Raw genomic sequence first — 22,538 nt, forward strand, 5'->3', positions numbered from 1 at the left:
CCAGACTTCAGAACTTCTCTGCCGCCAGTCATACTTTAGGTGTTCTGCTTTCCTAGCTATCGGATCTTCGAAAAACTCCGATAAGTGCCTTATTGGGGAACCTGTAATTTAGTCATTGCATGTTGGTGCTTGCTCATGTCATCCAGAAAGGCAAGTGTAAAGTGTGGCTGTCATATACTCCATAAATGCCCACGACTTCTGTCTATTCTGTTTAGGGAAGTCGCACGACTACAAGGCCTGCAGTGTCTGCCAGGCCTTTGTACCGAAGACCTTGCATAGCAGACTTCACGTGCTCAACCTCTGTCTTGGAAACCAACGAATGAAACAGATGTTCGTGTTTTACTGTTGCAGTCATTACATTTGGGTAATCTGCTGGCAGGTTGCCCTCAGTCGGCCTGAATAACCGTCTTGGGTCCTGCGTCGGTTGGTGTCTCCTCTTCCATGACGTCAGGTCATCAGGGGTATAAAACATGCAGCCGACACCATTTTAATCTGTCTTTCTTGTCACGTGTTGCCCGAAGCAGTTCGCAAGTGCCAATCGGCCAACACCTGAAATTTTCATTTTCGAGTTTCAAGACCAAAGTGTTCATACTAAAGCCAAGTACCCCGTTGGGGAAACTTTTTCTTGTTCCTTACCGATGTCAGTAAAAGTTAATAATTGCATTACTTGTAGGAAGCAAATACCTCAAGAATTTTAATTTGTACTGCATTCCTTGCCTAGGCCCTGATCACAACCTGCCTTGCTGTCTGTTTTGTGCTAAGTTTAACAAACACACTAAGCGTCTGTATATTTTTGCTTCTAAACAGTTTGATTCAAGATTAACTACCCTGAAATGTCGTCTGTTAGCAATTGGATTACTAGAGTTCACAAAAAATGCAAGGAAAGACAGTCAAGGTCCAAAACCGACTAAGCTTCTTGAAAGCCAGTTCACCCGTACTCAGGGAGGCACTTTCGCAGCCCCTGATACCTGCTACTTTTGAGTAGCAGGCCTCTACCAAGACGCATTCGAAGTCTGGTATGCCGTGAGATTCACAAAGTATTGAACCCGCAGATGTCTCTCCCTTGGATGTGTCCGGGTGTTTTCAGGCTTTTAACATTTTTATATTAAACCGGATGGGTCCAGGTGTTTTCAGGCTTTAACATTTTTATATTAAACCGATGCCATCCACAAAAACGACTTGCGTCTAAAAACCTGACGCATGAGCCATGTGCTCTGGCCCCTATGCCTAAAAAAACAAATTATCAAAATGGCTGAGGATTTAATTACCTTGATCAGGGGTTCCCAACCCCCCCCCCTTTGAGGCCTAGGCAAGGCACTGATTATGAATCTTCAGATCGGGTTTCCTTTTCTGATTCCTCTTCTGATCAGGAATTTTCTGTTCCACTTTGAGGATTCTGATGCAGAGCAATCCATCCCATCTGCATCTCCTCCGGAGGATCTCTCTTTTGGAGAGACTATGCATACTTTTAAGGGAACATTTTCACTGGGAGAGTCAGGACTTCTGTGAATCAGAGGCTTGGGGTTTTTTCTTCTACCTCAGTATAGGCCTTTGGTAATACCTCCTGTATTAGACATTGATGTGTTCTCTGAATCGAGCATGGCTCCTGATTCCCTGCCTCCAGCTCCTTTTAAGCCAGGCAGGTATTACAGGGATGTTCATCGTGTTTCACTGTTGCAGTCATTACATGGCAGGCTGCTCGCAGTCTGCCTGAATTCCAAAGACCTGGTCTGGCGTCTGTTGCTGTCGCTTCTTCCCTGACGTCAGTGCGCCAGGGGTATAAAAGATGCAGCAGACTACATTTTCCTCAGTATTTCTTGCCGCGCGGTGCCCAAAGCAAAAGCAGTTCGCAAGTGCCAGTCGGCAGACTCTGAGATTTTCAAATTTGAATTTCAGATCCGAAGTCTTCAATAAAGCTAAGTACCCCGTTGGGGAAACTTTTTCGTGCTCCAGACCGATGTCAGTAAAAGTTAACAGTTGTATTTCTTGTGGGAAGCAAATACCTCATAAGAATTTTCACACTTACTGTATTCCTTGCCTAGGCACTGACCACAACGTTGCTAGTTAGTTGTTGGTTTTGTCCTAGGTTCAACCAATGCACTATTAAGCGTCTGTTCAATTTTGCTTTACATTACTTTGGCCGAAGGTTTAACTACATCATGCCGGAACAACCGACGATCGGAGTCCATAGAAAGCGTAAGGACAAAGGCAGGCATCAGCGGTCCAAAACCGACCAAGCCTTTTCTAGGCCAGTCGCTGGTTTGTCTGTTTTCAGTGAGGCGCTTTCGCAGCCCCTGACACCCCCTACCTCGGAGCCACAGGCCGCCTCCCGACTCCCACGTGGAGACAGCTAGGCCTCTGGAAACTCAAGGTATTGGGCCTACGGAAACAATTCCCTCAGATGGGTCCGGAGCTGCTGAGCAGGCATCTGCTTCTGAGGGTGTTTTCAGACTTGCACAGCTTACTATCAAGACCTCCTCAACAGCCAAGGCAAAGTCCAAAACACCTTTAAAGACAAAAACAAGTACAGAATTCTTCTGGACAGTCAACCATGCCAAAGAAACAGATGCTCAAAAAGGCCGAGGACCTAATTATTTTGATCAGGGGCTCCCATCCCTCTCCTGATAAAAGGCCTAGGCAAGATGCTGACTATGATTCCTCTGACCAGGTTTTTATTTCTTCTCACTCCTCTTCAGAACAGGGATATTCTCTCCTTCCCTATGAAGACTCTGATACTGAAGAATCTATCCCTTCAGCCTCTCCTCCTGAGGACTACTCTTTTGGGGAAACCCTGCACACCATGAGGGAACATTTCCATTGGGAGTGCCAGATTATTCAGAATCCAAGAAAAGGCTCAAACTTTTTTCATTGCCTCAGCACAGGCCTCTTGCTATCCCCTCTGTACAAGATATTGTTTGTTTTTTCTGAATCCAGTTTGACTCCTGATTCCTTGCCCCCTGCAGCAGTTAAGCCAGATAGGTACTACAGGGTTCCAGATATTCCAGGGATATTTCTTTATAAAACCCTGCTGATCCAGAAACTATTTCTCAGGGTCCCAAAGGGGTCAAGGCTTCCACTGCAAAAAAAACCCTGTTCCCTCTGATAGGGATTCTAGAGCACTGGACAGATGGGGGTAAAAAGTTTACACCTCTGCTACTTTAGCTGTAAGGGCTTTAAACTGCCAGTTTCACATGCTTAAATATCAACAGTACCTAATGTCTTTGCTAAAACAGAAAATGCTTACAAACTCTGAATGTCCTGAGAACAAGGAAATGCAGGATTTATTGCATGCAGCTCAACAAGAGGGAAAGCATACTTTGCAGTGTGGTTTTGAGTCATTAGAGGCATCTTACAGAGCTGCAGTTACAGGTTGTCATTTGAAGGCATGCTTGGTTAAAGGAACAGAGTTTACCTGATCGTGTTGAAGCAAAATTATTGGATGCTCCATTACAGCATGATACTTTGGTATTCAGGCAGAAGGGGTGTTATAGAAAATGGAGGATAAAGCAAAATCAATGCAGACCGTAAAGGATTTCTTACAGGATGTCCTTCAAGGATGCATCTGCAGTCCTTACAAATGGGTTGTCCTGTCGTCAGGCAGCCCTTCAGTCGGCCGGATTCCAAAGTCTGGGTCTGGCCTCGGCTGGTGTCGCACTTCACCCGACGTCATAGCTGCAGTTCTTCGGGTATAAAGGCATCAGCCGACACCATTTTCCTCAGTCTTTCTTGCCGCGTGGCGCCCGAAGCAGAAGCTGTTCGCAAGTGCCGGTCGGTCAGAACCAGAGATTACTACTACCGAATACTACTTCGAAGACTTCTAAAAAGCTAAGTACCCCGTTGGGGACTCTTTCTTGCCTCAGCCGATGTCAGAAAAAGTGAATAATTGTTTAACTTGTGGGAAACAAATACCTCATAAGGATTTCCACTCTTACTGCTTACCTTGTTTAGGCCCAGACCACGACGTCGCAGCTTGTCTAGCCTGTGGTTCTTTTAACCGACGGACGCTTAGACGTCGGTCGGAATTTGAGCAGTTTTTTGGCTCTGATTTTGCTTATATTATGCCGTCTGATCCTCCGACTTCACAAATATCCAAAAAGCGCAAGGAAAAGGACCGACACTCACGGTCCGCGGTTTCGGCCGAAACCGCGGTTAAGCCGATCACGAGTGTCTCTGTTTCGGCTGAAACCGAGCAAGCGGTTCTTCCTTCAGCCGAAAACATGCCTTCTACCGAGGCCTCTTCAAACCTGGTGGAAACGGCTTCTGAAATCCAACCTGCGGTTGCGGTTTCTCAGGAATTATCTGACACTATTCCCTTGGATATCTCAACTCCTGCACGTGGAGCTGCTAGGCCTCCTGCAGCCATGTCCATTAAGGCCTTTGCCAGGGCTAAAGCTACAAAAACTGTGCCTGTTAAGACCCCCTCTCACAGGCCCAGCTCCAGTTCCCAAATGCTTTCCTTGGCAGAGGATCTTATTTCTTTAATCCGAGGATCCCAACCTCATCCAGACAGGGCCTCTCATCCACCTCCAGAGAAGAGGCCTAGAGCAGAGCCCCCTGAGCCAGTGTCCACAGATGATTCCTCTGATGATTCAGATAATACAGTCCCTCCAGAGGCTCCTTATTCCCCTTACGAAGACTCTGATGCTGAAGAGTCCATCCCTTCTGCCTCTCCACCTGAGGAATTTTCCTTTGGGGAAACCTTGCATGCTATGAGGGAACAATTTCAGTGGCAGGGCCAAGATTTTTCAGACTCCAGAAAAAGGCTTAGAACCTTTTTGCATTTACCACAACATAGGCCTTTAGCTATACCTCCAGTTCTTTCTGTTGTAGATGCATTTAATGATGTTTGTACTGCTCCTGATTCATTACCTCCGGCCCCTGCTAAGCCCGATAGGTACTACAGGGTCCCGGACACACATCACCATTTATACAAGGCTCCTTTTGCAGATCCCGAGACCATCTCCCAGGGGCCTAAGGCTGTAGCATCTACCTCTGCTAAAAATCCCCTCCCCTCTGAAAGGGAATCCAGGTCCTTAGAGAGATGGGGTAAAAAAGTTTACACTTCTGCTACTCTGTCAGCTAGGGCCTTGAACTGTCAATTTCATATGATCCAATATCAAGAATTTATGCTTGACCAGTTAACTAAAAAACTGTCCTCTGATGAACCTTTTGATAAGAAGTATGTTCAGGAAATGGTACATAACATTCAGCAAGTTAGTAACCATTCTTTAAAATGCGGCTATGATGCACTGGAGGCTTCCTTTAGATCAGCCATGACTGGCACAGTTATCAGAAGGCATGCATGGTTGAAAGAGCAGGCCTTACCGGACCATGTCAAATCAAAACTGTTAGATGCTCCCATGGACAAGGCCAATTTATTTGGTTCTCCTGCACAACAGGTACTGAAGAAGATGGAGGAGAAGGCAAAATCTGTACAGTGAAAGATTTCTTACAAGTCCAACCTCCAAGGTTTAGCAGGAATTGGCCCTCCAAAACTTGGTCCTTTCCTCACTCCTCTAAAGCACAGAGAGGCAGGAATAGGCGATCAAGAGGCAGAAACCAATCCAGGGGTGCCTACAGGGGACGCCAGTGGCAGGGTAACAACCAGCGAGGCACAGACACAGCCACTACCACTGCAACAGGACAATCACAGTGACTTGGCTCTGGCACCGCCTACCAGGGAACAACTAGAAGCACCCTTAGGCGGAAAGCTAGCCTTATTCTCAATAAACTGGCACTATATCACAAGAGACAAGTGGATTTTACAGACAATAGACCAAGGCTACAGGTTCCACTTCCATACTCTACCAGGGAAGAGAGGAATTCCAAATCTACCGCCAAATCAAAAGACAGAAGCTCTAAAACAAATATCTCAATTTATTAAAGATGAGAGCTGTGGAAAAGGTACCATCTATGGAGCAAGGAAAGGGATTTTACTCCAGACTCTTCCTGGTACCAAGAAAAGAGAACAAATGGAGGCCTATTCTCGACCTGTCCGCTTTAAACGCATTCCTCATTGTTCCAAAATTCAAAATGCTGACTCTACAGCAGCTTCTTCCCATGCTGGGCAAGGAGTCTTGGCTGGTAACTCTAGATCTCAAGGAGGCATACCTGCACGTCCCCATACGACCAAATTGCAGAAGATACCTCAGATTTCTTGCAGGATCAGAGCATTATCAATTCTCAGCATTGCCCTTTGGCTTATCTACTGCGCCCAGAGTGTTCACGAAATGCCTGGCATCAGTAATTGCTCATTGCAGGCTTCAAGGAATCCAAATTTACCCCTACCTGGACGACTGCCTGATACAAGCAGACAACAAAACAAGCTAACAGAAGACTTACAAAGAGTCATTTACCTGCTACAAGCCCTGGGATATACAGTCAATATAAAAAAGTCAAGGCTGATACCATCCCAAAGAATAACCTTTTGGGTGCAGAGCTGGACACATCAAAGCAAATGGCATTCCTAACTGCAGAAAAGCAAGAGCAACTACCTCTCTACTTCTTGGCATTAACAAAGCAGAACCATCTAACAGCAAGAAAAGTACTGCAAGCCCTGGGCTTCATGGCATCCTGCATAATACTGGTCCCTCATGCCAGACTGCATATGAGAAAGCTACAGTGGTACCTAAAGAATTTATGGTCTCAACACAAGCACAGCCTAAAAACCAAAATTCCAATAATCCTATGCCTGAAGCAAGAGTTCCTATGGTGGGCTCAGGCCTGTCAATCAAACACAGGATTGCCCTTCTACAGCATTCAACCAAGCCAAACCATCACGACGGACGCCTCAGACCTCGGTTGGGGGGCCCACATGCTGGACAAGTGCATACAAGGCTTATGGACTCAAGACCAGCTGCACCTACACATAAATCAAAAGGAAATGCTGGCAGTAAAATTGGCAATCCAGACATTCAGACCATTTCTCCGAGGAAGGTCAGTTGATAAGGACAGACAACACCACAGTTATGTGGTACATCAACAAACAGGGAGGCACACATTCATACCCTCTATGCCGGATGGCACTGGACCTATGGAATGTGGCTCTGAGCTACAACATTCAGTTACAAGCAATTTTTGTACCAGGAAAAGAAAACATTCTAGCAGACATATTAAGCAGGACTACCACAGATGCCCACGAATGGATGCTGCATCCGGACATCTTCAAAGCCATTACAAGAAAATGGGGACTCCCAGAAATAGACTTATTTGCATCCCCACGCAATCACCAGCTAAAGAAATTCTGCACAAGGACGTACCACCCACTTGCTTGGAAGGTGGACTCCCTATCTTTCAGTTGGAAAAACCTGACAGCATATGCATTCCCACCACTTCCTTTGATGCACAAGGTGCTATTGAAGATCAGAGGACTGTCCAAGGATCATTCTGATAGCTCCAGACTGGCCAAGGCAACATTGGTACCCATTACTAAGGAGCATGTCTCTGGAACAAATATGGTCACTACCCCTGGTTCCATTGCTGTTAACACAGAACAACTACAACATCCTGCATCCAAGCCTGAAATCTCTGCAGCTGACTGCCTGGAACATTACATAAGATCAATTAACCCAAATTTATCACAAAGGGTTAAAGACATTATCCTTGAGGCTTGCAGGCCCTCAACAAGAAAAAATTATGCAGCAAAATGGAAAAGATATCTCATTTGGAGTACTGCAAAGGGAGAAGATGTGCCACTGGTAAACATAGCCAACATCCTGGAATACTTGGCAGAGCTCTTCCACACAGGCCTGTCCTATTCTTCCATCAAGATACATGCATCAGCAATTTCAGCAGAATACAGCTTGGATCCTCCTGTATTCTCGCATCCTCTGCTCAGGCAGTTTCTGAGAGGAATTAAAAATGTAAAACCTCCTAGGAAACCAGCATTGCCAGCATGGGACTTGAACTTTGTGCTAGAAAAATTGACACTTCCTCCTTTCGAACCAGCAACAGCAGAATTACAATACTTATCATGGAAGACTGCTTTCCTGCTGGCAATCACTTCAGCAAGAAGGGTATCTGAACTTCAGGCATTAATGGCAGTGCAACCCTTCCTGATCTTCCATCAAGATAGTGTCCATGAGAACAAATCCTACTTTTATGCCTAAGGTGGTATCCAGAGTATCTTTAAATCAGGCTATCCACCTACCTACATTCTTCCCCAACCCACAGAACAGGGGAGAAAGACTGTTGCATACCTTGGATGTACATAGACAGTTACGCTACTACCTGGACAGGACCAAGGGCAATAGAAAAACTGGCCAGCTACTGGTAGCATATGCAACAGGAAGGGAAGGAAAAGCAATTTCAAATCAGACAATCTCCAAATGGATAGGAAATTGCATTAGATTTTGTTATTCCTACCATGGAAAGAAAACTCCAGAGAACATCAGGCCTCACTCTACAAGGGCTACAGCCACTACCACAGCTTTCTTACGAAGAGTGGCTACCAAGGACATTATAGAGGCTGCTTGGACCTCCGTGCATACATTTGCCAAGCATTATAACTTACCTTTATACTCTAGATCCCGAGCAGGTTTTGCCACTGCTGTGTTGCAAGGGATCCTAACTACACCATAATCTCGTCTTTCCTCCTCCCCTAGTTTGGCTATGGTATTCTACCCATTTGTAAGGACTGCAGATGCATCCTTGAAGGACATAGTACAGTTTTGTACCTACCATAAATGTAGATGTCCGATAGGAATGCATCTGCAGTCAGGATTACCCACCCGCCTTCCCCTCTGTGGTACTCCTAGGGTATTTGCCCATCTTATAGCTAGCTGGGGGGGATCTATTATGGTGTATTTGTTTGTATATATGTACATACATGCTTATTTTTTGTTTGCTCTCTACTATTTGGAAACATTGGCATTTGTCCAAATTTAGCCTTTCAAGAGGGCACCTGGCATCTGGGGCAAGAAACACTCAGGAAAATGGCGTCGGCTGATGCCTTTATACCCGAACTGCAGCCATGACGTTGGGTGAAGTGCGACACCAGCCGAGGCCAGACCCAGACTTTGGAATCCGGCCGACCGAAGGGCTGCCTGACGACAGGACAACCCATTTGTAAGGACTGCAGATGCATTCCTATCTGACATCTACATTTATGGTAGGTACAAAACTGTACTTTCAGCCACCTAGATTTAGCAGGAACTGGCCTTCTAAAAATTCCATTGTCTGTCAGGCCACAGAGAGGAAGATGCAGACTCCCAAGAGGCAGATCTCAGCCCCAAGGCTCATACAGACCTAAACAGTGGGGTGTTTCAGCCCCCAAAGGCGGAGAAGACAAATCACAACCTTATATGAAACTGTCCCAATGACTTTCCTCTACAAATGCCAAGCACTTACCTTTTGGCAGCACCCTTAGGGGGAAAACTAGCGCTTTTCTCACAAAATTGGCACGTAATCACCCAGGACAAGTGGGTACTGAATATTGTTTCTCAGGGTTACAGGTTCCACTTTCTCACACCCTACCAAGGTATGCCAGACCTGCCACAAAATCAATGGGCAGAGGCACAAAAACAAAATGTCTGCTCTCATGGACTTGAGGGCTATTCAAAATGTACCACAGCAGAGAACAGGGGCAAGGATTTTACTCAAGACTTTTCTTGGTACCCAGAAAGGACAAAGCCTGGTGACCAATACTAGACCCGTCTATTCTAAATACTTTCCTGGATGTTCCAAAATTCAAAATGTTGACACTACAGCAACTTCTACCCATGCCCGGTGGCTGGTTACTTTGGACCTCAGAGACATACCTGCATGTCCCAGTCAATCTTGCAGAATATACCTCAGATTCATAGCTGGCTCAATGCATTACCAATTCTCTACACTGTCCTTTGGCTGATCTACTGCGCCCAGGGTCTTCACAAAATACCTGGCACCAGTAATTGCATTTTGCAGACAAAAAGGAATTCAAATATATCCCCTACTTGGACTGCCTTATTCAAGCAGAGAGCAAGGACATTCTACTAAAGCATCTCGCGTTTGTAAAAAGATTACTAATTTGCCTAGGGTACACAGTATACGAAAAGAAATCAAAACTAGTACCCTCTCAAGAGGTAATATTCCTGGGTGAAAGCTTAAATACAACTGCCCAGATGGCTAATCTCATGCCAGACAAGCAAGCAAAGACAACTGACTCGTTACTTTCAAATGATGGCAACAAAGACTCAGCTACCTGCAAGAAACGTTTTGCAGGCTTTGGGCTTCATGGCATCCTGCTAATTCCATGTGCAAGACTGCATATGAGGAAGCTACAGTGGTATCTAAAAAGTGTTTGGACTCAGCATTGCCACAGCCTGGAAACAATAACTCTTATTCCCTGCCTGCAACAGGAGTTTCGATGGTGGGCACTGGCCTGTCACCACAAGGGACAGCCTTTCACTTTACCCACAGCCAGGCAGAAGATGCATCGGATTATGCCTGGGGGGCACACATGGCAGGAAAATGTATTCAGGGCACGTGGCCCGCAGACCAAATGCATCTTCATATCAGTCAAAAAAAGATGCTAGCTGTACAGAATGCCCTGACAGCCTTCAAGGATCTACTACATCCAGGACACCTATTGCTAAAACGGACAATACTACAGTTATGTGGTACATAAGCAAGGGGGCACACATTCCTACCCCCTCTGCAGGAAAGCCATGACTTTGTGGAACACAGCACTGATCTATCAAGTACATCTGCAGGCACAATTCCTGCCAGGAAAGAAAAATATTCTGGCAGATGAACTAAGCAGAAACCTCATGGGCCCTCACGAGTGAAAACTAGATCCACAGGTCTTCAGCATAAGGAAATGGGGATGCCCAGCCATAGGTCTTTTTGCCTCCCCTCACAACTGCCAACTTCAGAGATTCTGCACAAGGACTTGTCACTCACAAGCATGGAAAGAGGATGCTCTGTCATTCAGCTGGAAAACCCCAACAGTTTATGCCTTTCCACCACTGCCTCTCCTTCCCAAGGTACTCCTAAAAGTCAGACAAGAGAAGCCAAAAATGATTCTGATTGCCCCAGACTGGCCACGCCAGCACTGGTACCCAATCCTAAAGAGCTTGTCTCAAGGCCCAGCCAGGACTTTACCTCAAATTCCTCATCATCTGACTCAACAAAACAATCGGATCCTGCACAGCCAACTCGGAACCTTAAATCTGGCTGCATGGCAAATATAGCCACTCAGAACACACCTCTCTCTAAAGCTGTTATGGGTGTAATTTTGGAAGTCAGGAGGCCCAGCACCAGGAAATCTTGCGCAGAAAAATGGAAGAGATTCTGTGCTTGGAACCAGGCACAAGGACTTGAACCACTTGTTCCAAATATTCCTCAGATTTTACAATACCTGAGATGCTGGACAAAGGCCTATCATCAATTAAGATCCATGCCTCTGCCATTTCAGCTCATTACAATACGGAACCTCCTATTTTCCCACATCCACTGCTAAGACAGTACCTCAGAGGGTCAAAAAACATAAGACCCCCAAGGAGAGCACCGATACTTACATGGGACCTCAACTTTGTCTTGGAAGAGCTCACACTGCCTTCTTTTGAGCCAGCCAATACAGCTGATATACAATTTTTATCATGGAAAACTGCTCTGCTCCTAGCAGTATAACTTCAGCAAGATGAGTCTCAGTTACAGGTATTAATGGCAGTGGAACCTTTTATCATTTTTCATCCGGACAAGATTTCTCCAAGGACAAACCCAACATTTATGCCAAAGGTAGTATCCAGTGTGGCTCTTAACCAAACCATTCATTTGCCAACATTTTATCCAAATCCCCAGAATAAAGAGGAGAGACTTCTGCACTCTTTGGACATACACAGGCAGCTACGCTTCTACTTGGACAAAACAAAAGCCTTCAGAAAAACTGAACTGTTTGTAGCATATGCTGCAGGATCACAAGGAAAGGCCATCTCAAAGCAGATTATTTCAAAATGGATAGGACACTGCATTTGTTTCTGCTGTGCATAGCATGGCAAGTTGATGCCTAAGAATATTAGGCCACATTCTACCAGGGCAGCAGCCTCTTCAGCAGCCTAGGGAAATTTTGGAGGCTGCAACTTTGAGTTCAGTGCACACTTTTACCAAGCATTATATCTTGGCTCTTTACTCTAAATCCAGAGCAGGCTTTGCCACTGCAGTTCTGCAGGGCCTCATAGCCACTTCCAAATCCTATTTAGACCCAGCCGCCCTACCTCGGCTTTGTGATTCAACCCAAGTGTAATGACTGCAACAGTGAAACACGAACATAGTACAGTTGTGTACCTACCATAAATGTAGATGTTAGAGTGTATTCACTGTTGCAGTCCAGGTTACCCACCCTCATAGGTTCATGGGTAGGTACTAGGCTATCGGCCCAAGGGCCTATGCAAGCCTAGCCAACAATGTTCCCTGGCTTACGCCTCCCAAGAAAGTTATTTTCCTGTGCCACTGACTAGCAGAGACAAGTGATCCTCTGGGTGTATTTCCTATTTCCCATCAACTCATCAAGATTTTTCTTGAGTGCTAATGAAGAACTTTGCTTGACATAGATGGGTAGCCTGTTCCAAAGTATGGGAAGTCTCTGGGATAGGAATCTATCCCTCCAGCATGTTCTGTTTATTGTGGTGACAAGGTTTAGGTCCCTATAGCGTGTGGCTCGGAGGGATTGGGATTTCTTTAGGTGTAGCATGTCCAACAGCTCTGGGTTTGACATAGCTTTATATGTTAGGCAGAGATCACCTCTGAGTAGGCAATATGCTACGGAGTAAAGCTGGAGTTTTTTGAAGCTGTCCATGTAGGGCATTTGTTTGAGTCCAGTAATCCTCTTTTGTGAGGTACGTCTGTGACCTTTCCAGCTGCTGCAGATGTCTTGAGGTACATTCCAAAAGGGGCATTGTACTCTGTAATGGGTCTGAGTGATGAGTAGAGGGTCCGAGTGATGAGTAGAGGGTAACGATTACCTCTTTTTTCCTGGATTAGAACCCTTTTATGATGAGGTGTGCCACATAGTCCTGACTACTGTGGCGGTGACTGTCAAAGGAGAGATGGTCAACCTGGGTCCCAAGGTCTCATCACACATTTGGTGTTAAGTAGATTTCTGCCTATGTGATGGTTCATGGGTACAGAGTTTTTACCAAAGGGGATGACACTTCACTTTTTGGCATTGAGCTTGAGGCCATGGCTCTGACACCAGGCATCCGTCTCAGAGAGGATGTTCACATCATTTGGGGACTTGACTATGGCTCCTAGTTTGCAGTCATCTGCAAACTTCGTTAGCCAGAGGCCTTCTGTGTTAGCCTGTACTTCAGAGAAGTAGACACCACACATGAGCGGTCCCAGGACGGAACCCTGTGGTACTCCACTTGTCACTGGTTTGAGGTCAGATTTGGAGTCCAACTTTTACAGCGTGGGTTCTGTCAGTGAGCCAGTTGGCAAACCCATCTTGTGACGTAGGGATTTATGCCTAGTTTGAGTTTAGCTCTAATTCCAGAATGGGGGATGGTGTTGAAAGCCTTGGCGAGGTCAAGATAGGCTGTGTGAACCACTTTACCCTCATCTACGGCTTTGGAGACTGTCTCGAAGTCGATCAGGTTCAGGAGGCATGATCTGCCTTTCACAAACCCGAACTGGGTGGGATCCAGAGTTTGGCAGTTACCAATGTCTTTGAGTTCCATGATGATACGTTCCATGGCTTTGCAGACCAGGCTAGTCAGGCTAATAGGTCTATAGTTCCCGGGATCAGTGGTGGCTCCCCCTTTGTGGAGTAGGATAACTGTTGCTGTGCGCTATTCAATGGGCACAAAGCCTGATGCAAGGCTATTGAACATGGTGCTTAAGTGGGGAGCCAGTTCATTCTGAAGTTCGTGTAAAACGCAGCCTGGGATGTCTGGTCCCATGGATGCTGTGTTTGTGGCTTTAGAGATTGCAGCTTTCACCTGCGTAGTTGTGATTACAGGGACTCTGCATTCTTCCTGTATAGATATGGGCCCTGGGGGTGAGGGGGGGGGTTAAAGTTAGCACTGAACCTATCTGCCAGGATGTTGGCAATATCAGTTGGTTCTGTAATTTTCATGCCTTTGTGCTGTAACTCAGAGCAGATCTGGGTGTTGCCATTGAGATTCTTGACATAGCTATAGAATGCTTTGTGGTTGTCCTTGGAATTAGTGGCAATTTTATTTTCGTAGATAGCTTTGGAGGATCTTATAAAGGATCTCCGCTTCTGACTGAGGCTGACCAGGGAGCTCCTGCACTCACAGGATTTTACTCTTTTGCAACAGTGTCTTCCTTCTGTTGTACAGTTTGTTTATGGCAGGGGACCACCAGATTGGCTTCCTTTTTTTGGAGGATAGTGTCTTTGTTCTGTTTAGGATAGCACGATCCATGCAGTCATGTAGGTGCTTATAGAGCGCGTTTGTGTAGGATTCAGCAGTTTTAACTGTATTGTCCATCTGCATGGGTGTCATGAAGTTCACTACTGTCTTAAGTATGAAGTTGGCTTTGGAGAAATTTCTTACTGTGGTTTCCTTAATGAGGGGTGGGGGTGGGATGTGGATATCAAGGGTGATTAGCTTATGGTTGGATTGGACCAACGAGGAGTTGACTTCAGGTGTGGAACACCGGTCACTCATGTTGGTAATGACTAGGTCTAGGATATTGTTGCCCCTGGTGGGAGTGTGGATAAGTTGATCTAGGGCATTGGAGTTTATGAATTCCAGAAAGTGTTGCGCTAAGGAGTTAGTACGAGTAGTTTTCCCAGTTAATGGTGGGGTAATTGACGTCGCCCATTATTAGGGTGTTTGGCTGAACCCTAATATTTTCCAGTACATCAAGAAAAGAGGAGTGGGAATCCTGGGGCATGGTGGGGGGATCTGTAGCAAGCTACAATTTGGATTGCAGTTTTGCCAAGAGTTAGTTGCACTTGGATAACCTCGGATGCATTATGCTGAGCAACTAGCCTGGAGGTGTGGATATCCTTAATGAACATGGACACCCCCCGCCTTTGGTGTTTGGTCCAGGTTAGATGGCCGAAAAGTGTGGTATGAGTTATAGCCTGGTAGTGCAGGGGTGCTCTCTGGAGCCTTGAACCAGGTCTCAGTCACTGCACAGATATCAATGTTCTCCATTTTAAGGAGTGCCTCAAGTGAGTGCATTTTGAAATTTAGACTTCTGGCATTGAGTAGCATTACCCTCAGTTTTTGCTTGCCTGTTCCTGTTATGGTGGTGAATTTGTTACTTGAACCCTACCTAAAAAAAAAGGCACTATAGGGGCAGCAAGAGCCTTAGCCAGTATCCATCCCCCTTTCTTTGCTGGGACTTATCTATGCTTCTCTATCCTATACAACCTATGTGGTGTATTGGTGTATTTGCTTGTAGAAACCAAGTATTGTTTTATTTTGCTGTATGTTTTTATAAGCAATATGTATTGCCTACCTTCTTGGGGACACCTGTCGTCTGGGGCATGAAAAACTGAAGAAAATGGCGTAGACTGCATCTTTTATACTCTGTGCTCACTGACGTCAGGAAAGAGGTGACAGCAACCGACGCCAGACCAGGACTTTGGAATTCGGGCTGACTGCGGGTGTCCTGCCAGCAGGATAACCCAAGTGTAATGACTGCAACAGTGAATACACTCCATCTACATTTATGGTAGGTACACAACTGTACTTTCCTGACTCCCACAAATTTCTTTTCAAAAATCCTGCTACTGATCCTGAGACAGTTTCTCAGGGTCCCAAGGGTGTTAAGTCTTCAGACAAAAATCCAACCCCTTCTGATAGATTCCAGGGCGCTGGATAGATGGGGTAAGAAGGCTTATACGTCTGCAACCTTGACAATCAGGCTTTAAACTGCTGGGTTCATAGGCTTAAATATCAACAGCATGTTATGGGCTTATTGAAACAGAAAATTATGTTGATTTCTGATTGTGTGGAAAATAAAGAATTACAGGAATTATTGCATGCAGCAGAACAGGTTGGAAAGCAAACTTTGCAATATGGTTTTGATTCCTTGGAGGCCTCTTGCAGGGCTGCAGTTTCTGCATCTGTGATTAGAAGACATGCCTGGCTCAAGGAGCAAAATCTGCCTGATCATGTTAAAGCTAAATTGTTGGTGCCCCTTTACAGCATGATACTCTGTTTGGTAGTAGGGCAGAAGACGTTTTAAAAATGGAAGACAAAGCTAAATCTATGCAAACTATAAAGGATTTCTTACAAGTGCAGCCACCCGGGTTCAGTAGGCATTGGCCTACTAAAAATTGGTCCTTTCCTGTGTCCAACAGAGCCTCTCAAGGCAAATCCAGGCGCTTAAACTCTAGATACCAATCACATGGTTCTTACAGGTCAAAGCAATGGGGTGCCTCCACCTACAAATCTGGAGGAAATAAAGCACAACCCTACAGTAAGCTGTCTCAGTGATTTCCCTCTGCCTTCACCAAGCACTCATCTTTTGCCTTCACCAAGCACTCCTCTTTTGGCAGCCCCCTTGAGGGGGAAATTAGCACTTCATACTCAAATTTGGCAGTTAATTACCTAGGACAAGTAGGCACTAAACATAGTATCCCAGGGGTACAGATTTAATTTCCATACTTTGCCATTTCCAAACGGTTGGCCAGATCTGCCACAAAATCAATGGGCAGAGGCTCAAGCAAATTGCATCCCTCATGGATATGGGGGCTATTCACCCAGTACCAGAACAGGAGAAGGACACAGTTTTTATTCAAGACTGTTCCTGGTACCCAGAAAAGACCATGCCTGGCGTCCAATACTGAAGTTATAGATTTTTGAACATGTTCCTGGACATTCCAAAATTCAAAATGCTGACTTTACAACAGCTGCTGACTATGCCGGGCAGGAACACTTGGTTAGTCACTCTAGACTTGAGGCATACCTGCATATCCCAATAAGGGAATCATGCAGAAGATACCTCCGTTTCAAGGCAGGTTATTTGCATGACCAATTCTCTGCACTGCCCTTTGGCTTATCTATTGCGCCCAGGGTGTTTACAAAGTGCCTGGCAACAGTAATTGCATTTTGCAGACAAAGAAGCATTCAAATGTATCCTTATCTGGGCGACTGTCTCATTCAAGTAGAGAACAAGAACATTCTTCAGCATCTGGCGTTTGTAAAAAGGCTTCTAACATGCCTAGGGTACACAAACGAAAGGAAATCACAGCTGGTACCCTCAGGTAATTACATTCCTGGGTGCAAGCTTGAATACAGCTGCCCAGATGTTTTACCTTACGCCAGACAAAAGCAATTGGCAACATACCTCGAACAGATGGCAACAAAAACCCAGATGTTCGTGTTACACTGCTGCAGTCATTACACTTGGGTTATCCTGCCGTCAGGCGGTCCTGCAGTCGGCCAGAGTTCCAAAGTCTTGGTCTTGCGTCGGTTGCTGTCGCTTCTTCCCTGACGTCAGTGCGCCAGGGGTATGCAAGTTGCATCCGACGCCATTTTCTTCAGTCTCTCTTGCCGCGCAGTGCCCGAAGCAGTTCGCAAGTGCCGGTCGACCGACTCCTGAGGTTTTCGAAGTCTTAATTTCAGATCCGAAATTTTCAATAAAGCTAACGTGTCTCTGACCAATGTCAGAAAAAGTTAGCAACTGTATTTCTTGTGGGAAACAAATACCTCATAAGGACTTCCACTCTTGCTGTATTCCATGCCTAGGCCCTGATCACGCCGTCACTAGTTGTCGGTTTTGTGCTAGATTTAACAAACGCACTATAAAAACATTTTGATTTTGCTTTGCACTACTTTGGCCGAAGGTTCGATTATACTATGCCGTCGGATCGACAGACGGCCATAATACTGAAAAACGCAAGGACAAGGATAAAGACAGGTATCAGAGGTCCAAAACCGACGAAACCTCTTTTCGGGCAGTCACCGGTTCTCAGTGAGGCTCTTTCGCAGCCCCTGACACCCGCTACCTCAGAGCCACAGGCAGTCTCAGACTCGCACTTGGAGACAACTAGGCCTCTGGAAACTCGAGGTATTTGGCCTACGGAAACTGATCTCTCAGATGGGTCCGTAGCCGCTGAGCAGGCATAGGCTTCTGAGGGTGTTTTCAGACCTTCACAACTTACCATTACAACAGCCAAGGCAAAAGTACCATTAAAGACAAAGAAACAAGTACAGCATTCTCCTGGACAGTCCTCCATGCCTAAGAAACGGATGCTAAAAATGTCCGAAGACCTCATTACTTTAATCAGGGCATCCCATCCTCCTCCTGAGAAAAGGCCTAGGCAGGATACAGACTGATTCCTCTGATCAGGTTTTCATTTCCTCTGATTCTTCAGACCAGGGATACTCTAACCCCCTATGAGGACACTGATGCTGAAGAATCTATCCCTTCAGCCTCTCCTCCTGAGGATTATTCTTTTGGGGAAACTTTACATGCCATGAGGGAGCATTTCCATTGGGAAATTCAGGATTACTCAGAATCCAAGAAAAGGCTCAGGGATTTCCTTTTATTGCCTCAGCACAGGCCCCTAGCTATTCCACCTGTGCTGGATATTGTGGATGATGTGTTCTCCGAATCCAACTCATCTTCCGACTCCTGCAACAGCCAAGCCAGATAGTCCCTGACTCTCAAGTTTCTTTATAAAAACCCTTCTGCTGATCCAGAAACTATTTCCCAGGGTCCAAAAGGGGTTAAGGCTTCCATTGCAAAAGATCCAGTACCCTCTGACATAGATTCCAGAGCTTTGGATAGATGGGTGAAGAAAGTATACACTTCTCCAACTTTAGCAGTAAGAGCTTTAAATTGCCAGTTTCACATGCTTAAGTACCAACAATATTTAATGGCTCAGTAAAAACAGAAAATGCTTGCAAGCTCAGAAGCTCCTGATTGTAAAGAAATGCAGGATTTACTGCATGCAGTTGAACAGGTGGGAAAACACTCTGCAGTGTGGTTTTGAATCTTTAGAGGCCTCTTGTAGAGCCACAGTTACAGGTTCTGTGATTCGAAGGCATGCTTGGTTAAAAAGAGTTTACCTGATCATGTTGAGGCAAAATTATTGGATGCTCCTTTACAGCATGATACCTTTTGGTGTTGAGGCAGAAGAGGTGTTAAAGAAAATGGAGGATAAAGCTAAATCTATGCAAACAGTCAAGGATTTCTTACAGGTACAGCCACCTCGATTCAGCAGAAATTGGCTTACAAAGAATTGATCCTTTTCAGTATCAGACAGGCCACAGAGAGGCAGATACAGACATCCAAGAGGCAGATCTCAACCCCAAGGCTCAGACAATGATAGTGGGGCACCTCAACCCCAAAAGGAGGTGAGGACAAAGTCTCAACCTTACAGGGAGCGGTCACAATGACTTTCCCCTTCGTACGCCAAGCACTTTTGGAAGCCCCCTTGGTGGGAAAACTAGCACTTTTTTCTCAAAACTGGCAAACCATCACCCAAGACAAATGGGTTCTGAATATTGTGTCTCAAGGTTACAGGTTCCACTTTCATACTTTACCAAGGCTAAAAGGAATGCCAGACCTGCCACAAAATCAATGGGCAGAGGCACAAAAACAAATTTCAGCCCTCATTGACATGAGAGCTATTCAAAAAGTACCACAACAGGGACAAGGATTTTACTCAAGACTCTTCCTGGTCCCCAGAAAGGACAAGGCCTGGAGGCCGATACTAGACCTTTCAATTCTAAATACTTACCTGGATATTTCGAAATTCAAAATGTTGACATTACAGCAGCTTCTATCCATGCTGGGCAAGAAGGCTTGGCTTGTTACTCTGGAACTCAGAGGCATACCTGCATGTCCCTGTCAGACAAAATTGCAGAAGATACCTCAGATTCAAAGCTGGTACAATGCACTACCAATTCTTTGCACTGCCCTTTGTGAAGAGGCACCAGTAATTTCATTTTGCAGACAAAAAGGAATTCAAAATATATCCATACCTGGACGACTGCCTCATTCAAGCAGAGACCAAGGACATTCTTCTACAGCATCTGGCGTTTGTAAAAAGTTTGCAAATTTCTCTAGGGTACACAGTAAACGAAAAGAAGTCAAAATTAATGCCCTCAACAGATTATATTCCTGGGTGCCAGCTTAAATACAACGGCCCAGATGGCTTACCTCACGCCAGACAAAAGTTCAGCTAACTCAATATTTTCAATTACTGGCAAAAAAGTCCCATCTCCCTGCAAGAAAAATTCTGCAGGCCCTGGGATTCATGGCATCCTGCATACTACTACCATATGCCAGACTGCATATGAGGAAATTACAATGGTACCTAAAAAGTGTTTGGACTCAACACTCACAGTTTAGAAGCAGTAATACCAATGATTCCCTGGCTACAACAGGAGTTTCGATGGTGGGCACAGACATGTCCTCTAAACAAGGGTCAGCCTTTTACCCTATCCACAGCCAGGCAGACTCTTAACAGATGCTTCGGATTACACCTGGGGAGCGCACATGGCAGGAAAATGCATTCAGGGCAAGTGCATCTTCACATCAATCAAAAGGAGATGTTGGCTGTTCAAAATGCCCTAACAGCTTTCAAGGACCTTCTGCATCCAGGACAATTATTAAAGACTGACAACAGCACATTAATGTGGTACATAAACAAGCAAGGGGGCACTCGTTCTTATCCCCTATGCAGGCAAGTCATGACCTTTTGGAACACAGCTCTAACGTATCAAGTTCACCTGCAAGCACAATTCCTGCCAGGAAAGAAAAATACTCTGGCAGACTATCTAAGCAGAAATATCATGGACCCTCACAAATGGAAATTGAATCCACAAATCTTCAGCATGGTAATGCAAAAATGGGGATGCCCAGACATCTTTTTGCCTCCCCACTAAATTGCCAGTTACAAAAATTCTGCACAAGGACTTCACAAACAAGCATGGAAAGTGGATGCTCTTTTGTTCAGCTGGAAAAACCTAAACGTTCATGCCTTCCCGCCACTGCTTTTCCTTTCAAAGGTACTCCAAAAAGCCAGACAAGAGAAACCACAGGTGATCCTGATTGCTCCAGACTGGCCACGCCAGCACTGGCACACTATGTTAAGGAACTTAGCTCAAGGCCCACCATGGATTTTGCTTCATATCCCACGCCTTCTGACTCAACAAAACAATCAGATCCTGCACAGTCAGCTCAAAACCCTAAACCTGGCTGCATGGCAGATTCATTAGTCAAACAGGCAACACCTCTCTCTAAAGCTGTTATGGATATCATTTTGGAGGCCAGGAGGCCTAGCACCAGGAAAGCTTACTCAGAAAAATGGAAGAGATTCTGCGCCTGGAACCAGGCTCAAAGCCTTGACCCTCTTGTTCAAACATTCCTCAGATTTTACAATACTTAACTGATGCTGGACAGAGGCCTGTCCTTATCAATTAAGATCCACGCCTCTGCCATTTCAGCACATTACAACACGGATCCTCCTTTATTCTCTCGTCCCTTGCTAAAGCGGTACCTCAGAGGGGCTAAAAAAAAGACCACCCCAGAGAGCGCCAACACCAACCTGGGACCTCAATTTCGTTTTGGAAAAACTGACCCTGCCACCTTTTGAGCCAGCCAATACAGCAGATCTAAAAGTTTTATGGAAAACAGCTGTGCTCCTGGCAGTAACTTCAGCATGAAGAGTTTCAGAGCTACAGGCATTAATGGCAGTGGAACCTTTTATAATTTTTCATCCGGACAGGGTTTCTTTAAGGACAAACCCTACCTTTATGCCAAAGGTGGTATCTAGTGTGGCTCTTAACCAAACAGTCCATTTACCAACTTTTTATCCAAGCCCCCAGAATAAAGGGGAGAAACCTCTGCATTCTTTGGACATATGCTTCTACTTGGACAAAACAAAAGCTTTCAGGAAAACTGAGCAGCTGTTTGTAGCATACGCTGCAGGATCACAGGGCAAGGCTATCTCAAAGCAGACTATATCCAAATGGATAGGACACTGTATTCGTTACTGCTACACACAGCATGGAATATCGGTCCCAAATATCATTAGGCCACATTCCACCAGGGCAACAACCACTTCAACAGCGCCTCAGAGGAGTACTTACCAAGGACATTTTGGAGGCTGCAACTTGGAGTTCAGTGCACACCTTTATCAAGCATTACCACCTGCCTCCTTACTCTAAATCCAGAGCAGGATTTGCCACTACAGTTCTGCAGAGCCTCATAGCCAATCCTAACTCTTTATAGACCAGCCACCTAACCTTAGCTTTGGGATTCTACCCAAGTGTAATGACTGCAGCAATGTAGCACGAACATAGTACAGTTTTGTACCTACCATGAATGTAGATGTTAGTGTTCACACTGCTGCAGTCCCAGGTTACCCTCCCTCCATCCCATCTGAACTAGCTGGACTTATCTATACCTTTCTATCCTGTACAACCTTTGTGATGTATTTGCTTGTAACTGAAGGTGTTTTTACTTTTTATTAGCAATATGTATTGCCTACCTACTTGGGGGAACCTGAAAAATGGCGGATGCATCTTGTATACCCCTGGCGCACTGACGTCCGGGAAGAAGCGACAGCAACCGATGCCGGACCAAGACTTTGGAACTCAAGCCGACTGAGGGGACCGCCTGAT

General features: G+C 45.5%; 1 protein-coding gene across 1 annotated transcript in view; it reads left to right on the forward strand.

The window, feature by feature from the left end:
- NCL (nucleolin) overlaps positions 1-22,538 on the forward strand; it is a 584,816-nt gene that overhangs the window by 135,741 nt on the left and 426,537 nt on the right. The gene's annotated exons all lie outside the window — the stretch shown is intronic.

This window comes from Protopterus annectens, chromosome 4.part1 (genome assembly GCF_019279795.1).
Source record: "Protopterus annectens isolate FY-2018-M chromosome 4.part1, PAN1.0, whole genome shotgun sequence".
Taxonomy (NCBI): domain Eukaryota; kingdom Metazoa; phylum Chordata; order Ceratodontiformes; family Protopteridae; genus Protopterus; species Protopterus annectens.